The sequence below is a fragment of the Bison bison genome, unplaced genomic scaffold (assembly GCF_000754665.1).
Source record: "Bison bison bison isolate TAMUID 2011002044 unplaced genomic scaffold, Bison_UMD1.0 scf7180017864139, whole genome shotgun sequence".
NCBI classification, from domain to species: Eukaryota; Metazoa; Chordata; class Mammalia; order Artiodactyla; family Bovidae; genus Bison; species Bison bison.
In genome coordinates, this window is record NW_011494711.1 from 8180030 (window position 1) to 8191866 (window position 11837).

Sequence of the window (11837 nt, forward strand, 5' to 3'; positions counted from 1 at the left end):
GTCGTGTCCGACTCTTTGTGACCCTGTGGACTGTAGCCTGCAAGGTTCCCCTGTCCCTGGGATTCTCCAGGCAAGCATACTGGACTGGGTTGCCATGCCCTTCTCCAGGGGATCTTCCCAACCCAGGGATCGAACCCAGGTCTTCCACATTGCAGGCAGATTCTTGACCATCTGAGTCACCAGGGAAGCTATGCTGCTGCTGCTAAGTCGCTTTAGTCATGTTGGACTCTGTGCAACCCCATAGATGGCAGCCCATAGGCTCCTCCGTCCCTGAAATTCTTCAGGCAAGAATACTGGAATGGGTTGCCATTTCCTTCTCCATTGCATGCATACACGCTAAGTCATTTCAGTCATGTCCAACTCTGTTCGACCCCATGGACAGCAACTCTCCAGGCTCCTCTGTCCACAGGATTCTCCAAGCAAGAATACTGGAGTGGGTTGCTATTTCCTTCTCCCAGGGAAGCTATAATCAAGTACAAATAACTTTATTTAATTAACTTGATTAATTATATAAAAATAAATTATTTGATTAATAAAATATTTAACTTTATTAGGATGTATTATCCTTAGATGTATTGGTAGACTAACATATATTTTTTCATTATACACTAACTCCCCTGTATAGTGCACCCTACATGTTAAGGGCTCAATTAGATAGGTGAAAGAATGTGTAGGTGAATAAGTAAAAGCTTGTATATATAAATTAAGAAATGGTTATATCTAGTTATTCCTTAAAAGATTTTGAACTGAGAATTTGAGTTCAGTTGGTGCACTGGAATATCCCCAAGAGAATCCAGGAAAGAACTAGGGGAAGAAGCCAAACAAAGGTTTGCTTTCCAGTAAAGTCCTGGTCTCAGCTTAATGCCCCTGAGGCCCTGAAGTACTCATTGCACATCACAGAGTTGTCTTTCCAGGGAAAATAATTAGATGTTTATACTCAGCATAAGTTGTGAAGGACAACACACTCCTGGGTACCTCCGGCTCTCATCTGTAGGTTGCTCCAAAGTCCAAGGGCAATCCTAAGGTTTCCATAGTGAGCAGTTAGCAGCAAAGTATGCAGAGGCAGGGAGCTTGACGCCCAGTGCTGATATGAGGGATTGATAGAATCTAAGTGAAATGCCAACAGGATTTACTACAGCTAGAAATCAGTGCAGCCAAGATTTTAAAGTGAATCTCTAGTTAAGAGAAAGAGCTTTTCAAGTACATTACAGCAAACCATTGCTTTACTAAACGTAATCATATTATTATTTGGTTAACCAATTCCAAAAGAAAATTCTACAAAATTTCATCTTCAAACACAAATGGTTTGAATATTTCTGTGATCTCTTTATCACTGCACAACATTTTACATATCTTTAATCAATGTGCACAGACCATTTTATAGTCCTTGTTTTTATTTTTTTTTAATTTATTTATTTTAATTGGAGGCTAATTACAATATTGTAATGGTTTTTGCCATACATTGACATGAATCAGCCATGGGTGTACATGTGTTCCCCATCCTGAACCCCCTTCTCACCTCCCTCCCCATCCCATCCTTCTGGGTCATTCCAGTGCACCAGCCCTGAGCATCTGTCTCATGCATTGAACCTAGACTAGTGATCTGTTTCACATATGATAATACACATGTTTCAATGCTATTCTCTCAGATCATCCCATCCTTGCCTTCTCCCACAGAGTCCAAAAGACTGTTCTGTACATCTGTGTCTCTTTTGCTGTCTCGCATACAGGGTTATCGTTACCGTCTTTCTAAATTGCACATATATGCGTTAGTATACTGTATTGGTGTTTTTCTTTCTGGCTTACTTCACTCTGTGTAAGAGGCTCCAGTTTCATCCACCTCATTAGAACTGATTCAAATGTATTCTTTTTAATAGCTGAGTATTTGCCTGGAGAAATGTCAATAACCTCAGATATGCAGATGACACCACCCTTACGGCAGAAAGTGAAGAGGAACTAAAGAGCCTCTTGATGCAGGTGAAAGAAGAGAGTGAAAAAGTTGGCTTAAAGCTCAACATTCAGAAAACGAAGATCATGGCATCTGGTCCCATCACTTCATGGGAAATAGATGGGGAAACAGTGGAAACAGTGTCAGACTTTATTTTTGGGGGCTCCAAAATCACTGCAGATGGTGACTGCAGCCATAAAATTAAAAGATGCTTTCTCCTTGGAAGAAAAGTTATGACCAACCTAGATAGCGTATTCAAAAGCAGAGACATTACTTTGCCAACAAAGGTCCATCTAGTCAAGGCTATGGTTTTTCCTGTGGTCATGTATGGATGTGAGAGTTGGACTGTGAAGAAGGCTGAGCACTGAAGAATTAATGCTTTTGAACTGTGGTGTTGGAGAAGACTCTTGAGAGTCCCTTGGACTGCAAGAAGTTCCAACCAGTCCATTCTGAAGGAGATCAGCCCTGGGATTTCTTTGGAAGGAATGATGCTGAAGCTGAAACTCCAGTACTTTGGCCACCTCATGCGAAGAGTTGACTCATTGGAAAAGACTGTGATGCTGGGAGGGATTGGGGACAGGAGGAGAAGGGGACGCCAGAGGATAAGATGGCTGGATGGCATCACTGACTCGATGGACATGAGTCTGAGTGAACTCCCGGAGTTGGTGATGGACAGGGAGGCCTGGTGTGCCGCGATTCATGGGGGTCGCAAAGAGTCGGACACAACTGAGCAACTGAACTGGACTGTACTGAATATTCCATTGTGTATATGTACCACAGATTTCTTATCCATTCGTCTGCGGATGGACATCGAGGTTGCTTCCATGTCCTAGCTATTATAAACAGTGCTGTGATGAACACTAGGGTACACGTGTCTCTTTCAATTCTGGTTTCCTCGGTGTGTATGCCCAGCAGTGGGATTGCTGGGTCATAAGGCAGTTCTATTTCCAGTTTTTTAAGGAATCTCCACACTGTTCTCCATAGTGGTGGCTGTACTAGTTTGCATTCCCACCAACAGTGTAAGAGGGTTCCCTGTTCTCCACACCCTCTCCAGCATTTATTGCTTGTAGACTTTTGGATAGCAGCCATTCTGACTGGTGTGGAATGGTACCTCATAGTGGTTTTGATTTGCATTTCTCTGATAATGAGTGATGTTGAACATCTTTTCATGTGTTTGTTAGCCATCTGTATGTCTTCTTTGGAGAAATGTCTGTTTAGTTCTTTGGCCCATTTTTTGATTGAGTCGTTTATTTTTCTGGAATTGAGCTGCAGGAGTTGCTTGTACATTTTTGAGATGAGTTGTTTGTCAGTTGCTTCATTTGCTATTATTTTCTCCCATTCTGAAAGCTCTCTTTTCACCTTGGTTCTAGTTTCCTTTGTTGTGCAAAAGCTTTTAAGTTTAATCAGGTCCCATTTGTCTATTTTTGCTTTTATTTCCAATATTCTGGGAGGTGGGTCACAGAGGATCCTGCTGTGATTTATGTTGGAGAGTGTTTTGCCTATTCCTTGTTTTTAACTAGCCTGCATCACGGTGGCAGTGACTTCTAGACCAGGTCTCAGCAGGTCCTCTCTGCACTGCTGGCCACCCCTGCTTCACTGGCCCATATCTCTCCTCTGTCCTCTTGTCTGTCTATACTGTAGCCACAGTCATGATTTCTCAGTTCCTTGGAATCAACCACTCTTTCCTTCATTTGGGTCTTTACTCAGGCTGGACTAAGCTTCCCCTTCACCAAATGACTGGCTCCATCTTAGCCTTTAGATCTCAGCTCACATGGAACCCCCTTTAAGAAGACCTCCTTGACCAATCTGCCTTGAGACAACTTCATTGAAGTCTTCTACCCCTTGATTCTGTTCCTTCGCTTTGTGGCACATACCTTTTATATTCTATATTTTTTTACTTACTGACCTATCTCTGTTTGCCCCACTACACTGTAAGCTCCAGGAGTGTAGAAACTATCTCAGTTTACCACTGTGTACTTAGCACCTCACACAGTGCTGGAATAAAATAGGTTCTCAGTAAGTATTTGTTGACCAAATAAAAAATGTGACTATCCAGCAATATCATCTTTTAATAAATACATTAGAACTTCGACCTCTGGGTGGGTATTATTTCCTTAGGCAGCTTCACTGGGATCACACATATTTATTTAAATGATACTCATTGTTCAAAATACATTTGAAGCATCTGTTAGAAGTATTCCTCAGAGCATACTCTTGAATTATTTTAATAATTATAAGTTATATCCTTTGAAAGGGATTTCTTTTCTTTTCTTTTTTTTTTTGTAGAAATAGTCAATTTTCTTTAGTAGTCAAGGCTGGAGAATAAAATCAAGAATACTGTTTTTGGTTACATTAAAAGTACTATGGATGGATTTTTTATTTTTTTTGAATGGCTCAGAAACTGGAAAAGCTAGAGGTTTTTTTTCCAACAGGGTATTTCAGATAAGATTTCATACAACAGTGGTTGCAAATATCTTGTTGACAAGACATTATTCTACATCTGGGTAAAAACAAATTTCAGCTTCCTAACTTTAGAATTACAATTTCACTTAAGAACAATGAAACTGAAGAATTTTTAACTTATTTTCTAATGTTTAGGTTTACTCAAATGAGTAGTCTTCTCCCTAACTTTTAAAATCTAAATTCATTGTGGTTGACTCTTTTTGGCTCCAAAATCACTGTGGATGGTGACTGCAGCCACAAAATTAAAAGATGCTTGCTCCTTGGATGGAAAGCTATGACAAACCTAGACAGCATATTAAAAAGCAGAGATATCACTTTGCTGACAAAGGTCTCTATAGTCAAAGCTATGGTTTTTCCAGTAGTCATGTATGGGTGTGAGAGTTGGACCATAATGAAGGCTGAGTGCTAAATAATTGATGCTCTTGAATTGTGGTGATGGACTCTTGAGAGTCCCTTGGACAGCAAAGAGATCAAACCAATCAATCCTAAAGAAAATCAACCCTGAATATTCATTGGAAGGATTGATGCTGAAGCTGAACCTACCATACTTTGGCCACCTGATATGAAGAGTAGACTCATTGGAAAAGACCCTGATATTGGGAAAGACTGAGGAAAAGAGAAGGGGATGACAGAGAATTAGATGATTGGATTGCATCACCAACTCAATGAACATGAGTTTGAGCAGACTCTGGGAGATAGTGAAGGACAGGGAAGCCTGGTGTGCTGCAGTCCATGGGGTCCCAAAGAGCTGGACATGGCTTAGGGACAGAACAACAACAACAAGCCTGCATAAAAGAAAAACAAATGAAGTGTGGAATCTCTAAAACTCTTTTTAAATGCAGTAAAACAAGGCTACATTATCCTAATTGGGAGAAAGTGTTATCTGCTCTAGTGACAAGTTGACTTAGAACATTAATTTTAAAAATGCAGTTTTATTATTTTTAAGTGCCTCTAATACATTGCTGATAGGGGCAGGAAAGGGAGAAGTAGGTTATGTCTTTAAAATTGTATAAATGTATTTTTGGTCATTATCTTATTCATGTTTAGCAGTTTTTACTCATAAAGTGGTTTTATAATTATCTGAAAAGAATTTTTTGGCCTTCAACTTTAATCAGGCTAATCACTTTTAAAAATTTCCTAATCAGCTGTTTTGGATGGAGCAAAGTGAAATTTTAGCTGGTATTAGTTACAATTATCCAAATTCTGTAATGAATGTGGAGGGACTGAATGAGTCCTTTTTAATTTTATTCTTTAGCCAATAAATTCATTAGGAAAAGCTTTGGAGCTTATTTATTCCCCATTCTCTCCTGTAATGCCACTGTCCTATGAATAACCCTGTACCTGTACTCTACAAACTTGCCTCATCAGTCTCCTGTAAATATTTTTTGGTCAGTCCAATATTTGTGCTTCTTTGGGTGCAGGATTAGGGAAGGATGGATTAGTTCTAGGCTGAGGTTTTGCCAGATGGGAGGGATGAAAGGAGCATGGGACAAAAGAGTTCCAGATATTGAAAGAGAATGTTGAAATTCTGGACTGGCTCTACTTATGGTGTAGATCAATTATGAGAGTCATTGGCAAGCTCACTGGAAGGATAGGCGATTGGATAAATGACTGGGACATCTGAATTAGCAGTTTTATTTTCTAGTTATGACACATTTCAACAGCATATCTGTGGGAATAGGGAAAGTAATGAAACCAATGGAGTAGAACTGAAGGTCATTAAAGATAACATGGTCAAGGAGATGAGAGGCTGGAATACTGGCTGAATTCCCCTCATACTGAGCATTGGATTCAGTCAGGATAGTGGCAGCCTTGGATTGGAAAGGAAGACCATGAGTCTAGTAATCCAATTTTTCATAAATGGTTGAGAGACCTGTGAATGTTGGGCGACAGCAATAAAGAGACGGATATATGGGGAGTGGGACAGTGTAATTGTTTGAAAGTGACACTGGAGAATTAAATAGGTGAGACTCCTTTTCTAGTCTCTGTGGTACATGGTATGATTGGCATGATTGGCTATATGTTGAGAGGCTTGTCCTCAGGGGAGATTCAGGTTTCAGGAGGCCAGACAACACTCAGTCAAGGTAGAAGATACAGAAGAATATGTCTATTACCATGCTGTTCCTTGTCTAAGCAATGTCTGAACGAGAAGAGATGGGCAGGAAGCTGGGCCAGGGGAGAGCAAGCGCAGGGCTGTCTCTGTGTGATGAGAGTACTGTGAGTAGATAGAAGACAGGAATAATTTTATATTTAATGATATGCCCAGGGAGGAAGGAATGAGATGGAGGGCTTGGGGGCTTAACTTACGGACTTGGACAAAGTGGGTACTTTGTTTTTTTTTGGTGTGTGTGTGTGTTTAAACATAGTATTTAAAAAATAATTTATTTGGCTGCAGAGGGTCTTAACTGTGGCACATAGAATCTTTGATCTTCATTGCAGCAGGCAGGATCTTTTAGCTGTGGCAGCATGCAAACTCTTCGTTATGGCACTTGGGATCTAGTTCCCTAGTCAGGGATTGAACCTCTGCCCCTGTACTGGGAGCATGGAGTCCTATCCACGGGACCACCAGAGAAATCCCAGGAGGGGGCACTTTGGTCTCATTGAATCAGCTGCAGCTTGGAAAGGAGACCTGCAAAGATGGGGTTGGTCTGCAACGATGGGTGGATGGCTGCATAGAGCTGTGTCCACAGAGAGCAGGCTACAGGGAACCTTGAGGCATAAACTGGAGGGACAGGCAATGGAACAGGCAGACTTCTCTTTCTTCTTTTCTTTGGCTGAGTTTTCTTTCTGGAGGCTGGAATGGGAGATATTTGTGCTTGCTCTGCTCCAGAGGGATTCCGCCTGGCATTTGACCTACAGCTGGTGTCCTGGGCCTTCCTCTGCTGAATGTCACTAGTGGGCAATTTTCCTTCTTTAAGTTTTTCTGTGGAGGCCTACAATGAACATGCATTACTTTTAGAAGAAGGGGAGAATATTTAAAACAGTTAACTCATAGATAAATTCTGATTAATGGCTCCCACATGTAAGAGGTGGCCAGGTGTGGGAACATAAAGACAAATATAAGACACAACATCTGCCCTTAAGGAGTGGGCAGTTCAGCAGAGAAAAGAGCTATATTATATGATTCTGTGAACTCAGTCCTTTCTGATTCCAGGGATAACAGCAGACAATAATAGTTACAGGAGAAATTTGGGCTACAAAACAAATGAAAATCACTTTTTAAAATTGAGAGAGTAGCAGTGAAATATATACATTACCATGTGTAAAATTAGATAGCCTGTGGAAATTTGCCTTATGATGCAGGGAGCTCAAATCCAGTGCTCTATAACAACCTAGAGGGGTGGGATGGAGTGGGAGGTGGGAAGAAGGTTCAGGAGGGAGGGGACATGCATACACTTATGGCCAATTCATGTTCATATATGGCGGAAACCAACACAATATTGTAAAGCAATTATCCTTTGATTAAAAATTAAAAAAAACATAAATCATGACAGTCTTATAAAAATAAGCTTCTTAAGGGACTTCCCTGGCAGTTAAGTGGTTAGGGCTTTGCCTTCCAATGCAGGGGATGCATGTTCCATTCCTGGTCAGGGAGCCAAGATCTCACATGCTTAGTGGCCAAAAACCCAACACATAAAACAGAAGCAATATTGTAACAAATTCAATAAAGACTTTAAAAATGGTCCACCTCAAAAAAATCTTTTAAAAAAGCAAAAAAATAAAACAAGCATCTTTATAATCAAAGAATGGCAGCAGTTAGAAATATCCAGGTGATATCTGTGTTCTCTACTTCACTGTGGAAACTCAGTCTTAGAGGATGTTTGCCAGTATGTCTTTTGAGTTTCCTTATATGATACTATTATAAGAACAACCAAAGATTTAGGAAAGATATTAAATGCAGCACTGGTATAACGTTTTCTAATAAGATCTTTCCTCAAAAGTAAAAACTTGAGCTTGTTTGCTTGAAAATAGCTTTTTAAATTAAATAATTTTTTAACATTTGAAGAAGGCCTGACATTTTTTATTAGATCTGGACCCAGGTTTGGATTTGTAAGGCCTTGCCTGGTAATCCCACTTTAAAGTGAAAAGCCCATCAACTTTCCTGGTTTGTTTTTCTCATTTAGCAGTATTCATTATCCAAAACATATAGACCATAATTGTTCATTACTGACCTATCCCAAGAAAACATAAACTTTTGTTTCTTTTCTTCACTACTGAATTCCCAGCACCCAGAGCAGTGCTTGGAGTATAATAGATGTTCAGTAAATATGTGTTGAGTAAAGTAATTAAAATTTTCCCCATCATCTAGACTGTTCCAACAGACAGTGATAAAAAATTTTTTCACAACTATGCAAGAATGCACAAGATTTGGAATTATTTTTAAACAAAGTTAGAACTCTTTCTTTTATTAGCAAGTGAAATATGGAAATTTCTTAGGATAATGTGAACAGATTGTGAATGCAACAGATTTTTTCATATTCAGCATTCTGAAGTGTTGATGATGCTCTCACTTATAAAACGTGCACACATGGTTGGGCAGTCACCCTGCCACCGTCTTGGATATCACTCATAAAGGTTACATCAGCACACAGAGCATTAACCTATCCAGTTAAAGAGAGATACCTGCTATTTGCATGGACCTGTGCTTACCAGACTTAGGTCCTATTCCACATTCCAATCTCCATCTTACCTTTGAACTGCTCCATGCCTTGGTTCAGGTTTCCATCCTGGTTCCTAGAACACACCTCTAGCAGCTCCATGCAACCACCCTCTGGGACTCTCAACTGGCCGGGTGATAGAGCACCTCCTTGGCTGCAAGTAGTACTTTGTCCTGGAGCAACCAGAGAGGAAGGTGTTTGTCTCCTGCTGGGGTGGAGAACCGCGATTTTGCTGCCCAGGGCTTTGTCTTCCCTCAGAGATGAAGGATTCTATGGTACAACTGCAATTTATTTACCAGGTGTTCCCTTTATTGACAGCTCTGTGTCAATCAACCTTGCTCTTTGACAGTCCTTGATGTTGATATGCATAACTATACACCCTCAGATTTCTATTGGAGGTTTCCTTCCCTAACTTTTAACTTTAGGAGATCCCCAAGATTATCTGGCAAATACTTGAGGCTCCCTGAAACTGCTGTTGGCTTTATTGTCCCTTAACCCTGGATCAGTGCTTGATGCCTCCTTTGGTTGCTGTTTTCTCTTTCCTCCACAGGGGTGCCTGCCTTAACTTCCTCGATTTTAAGTATTTTAAAGTCGAGGAAGTCAGTCCCCACCACTGATTCTAAGGAGAGACGCTGGACACCACAGTATTGCAGAACTTAGCCAAATACTCTTTTGGTCCTGTGTGCTGATTTTTCTAATACATATACCCAAGGATGGCTGGTTTTGAGTTAAGGTCAGTAACAACTACCAGGCTGCACTATAAATGTCTTCACATAGGCTTCAGTCCAACTTGCTATGCCTAAGGCCTTTTTCTTCCAAAATGAATTGTCTCCCAGGAACTTTAGAGCACTCCTTGTTAGGACTCTTAGATCTTCCTTCTTCTTTATACTTTAACTACAAATGCTAACTATGTTGAGTTCTTTTCTTTGAAGGCTTCAGTACCCTTTGTAGATTAATGGATGCAAATAGGAAGGGTGTCTGAAGCAGGAAAATCAATGGTCTAGGCATTCTGGGATATGATCCATTTGGGAACTCACTACACTATTGAAAAATGTTCTCTACTGAGTAATATTGCTTGTTGACCAGTAAGGGAAAACATGGGTGATTTATTTTATTTTATACTATTGATAGCTCATGATAAAGGGTGAAGTATAAAATACTTACCAAACAAACTGACAAAAGATTAATATTAATGCATTAGACATTTACTATAACTTCTTGATGCATACTCAGTCGCTTAGTCATGTCTGAGTCTTTGTGACTCTGTGGACTGTAGCCTGCCAGGCTCCTCTGCCCATGGAATTTTCCAGATGAGAATTTTGGAATGAGTTGCCATTTCCTACTGTAGGGAATCTTCCCGACCCAGAGATTGAACTCGAGTCTCCTGCATTGGCAGGTGTATTCTTTACCACTGTACCACCTGAGAAGTCCAACAGAATTTAATATAAATTTAGCTGTACTTGGTTCTCAACCAAGGGAGTCAAGTTACTGAAATCCTGGCAGTCTGCTTTTCACTGCTTGATCACATCTTTCTTATCCCAGAGAGACTCAATGACATTCTTGTTGAACTCTGTCACTTCAATCTATTCCTCTTCAAGTTCATCCTAAAAAGTAGGATAATTTTTGAGATAATATTTTTCTTAGTTAGAGTTATAAAGTGAATAGTATCTGCTAGAATGTGTTCAATAACTATTTGTTTAATTTAAATTTGAATTAGAGTTTTAATTGTGTGAATCATAGTTTAAGAAAGCACAGCTCTTTCCAATGATCTAACCAGTCAGACTCAAGCTCCTTGTTCTTGTATCTACCTATCCTGTTATTATTTCCCAGAAATGGCTCTTCTCTTTTTTAATTAAGATTTTCCTGGTAGCTCAGTCAGTAAAGAATCTACCTGCAGTGCAGGAGACCAGGGTTTGATCCCTGGGTCAGGAAGAGCCCCTGAAGAAGGAAATGGCAACCCAGAAACGGCTCATCTCTTTTTTAATTAAACATAATCAATTCAACTCCAGCAACCCAGTCAATCCAATCAATCCAATGGATCCAATGCAGTAAAGACTTTTTCATTCTATTTCATTCCAATAAGGCTTATCCAGCACTTTTGCACAACCAGAGTTAATTCATACACTTTATTGATCTTTTAAATCTAGTACTGTTTCACTTTGAAAGTTGTTCTGCTTCATCTTCACCAATTGAAATAATTTAATTTTAAAACTCCAAGGAGGACTGGTTTTCTTCCAAAAGTTGTCCAGAACCTTTGTTGTTCAGTTGTTCAGTCACATGTGACTCTTTGTGACAACATGAATTGCAGCACACCGGGCTTCTCTGTCCTTCACTATATCCCTGACTTTGCTCAAATTCACATCCATTGAGTCTGTGATGCCATCCAACTATCTCATCCTCTGTCACCCCCTTCTCCTCCTGCTCTCAATCTTTCTCAGCAACAATAAGTCAGTTCTTTGCATCAGGTGGCCCACGTATTGGAGTGTCAGCTTTAGCATCAGTCCTTCCAATGAATAGTCAGGATTGATTTCCTTTAGGATTGACTGGTTTGATCTCTTTGCTGTCCAAAGGACTCTCAAGAGTCTTCTCCAATACCACAATTTAAAAGCATCAATTCTTCGGTACTCAGGTTTCTTTATGGTTCAACTCTCACATTCATATATGACGACTGGAAAAACCATTGCTTTGACTATATGGACCTTTGGTGGCAAAGTGATGTCTCTGCTTTTTAATATGCTGTTTAGGTTTGTCATAACTTTCCTTCCAAG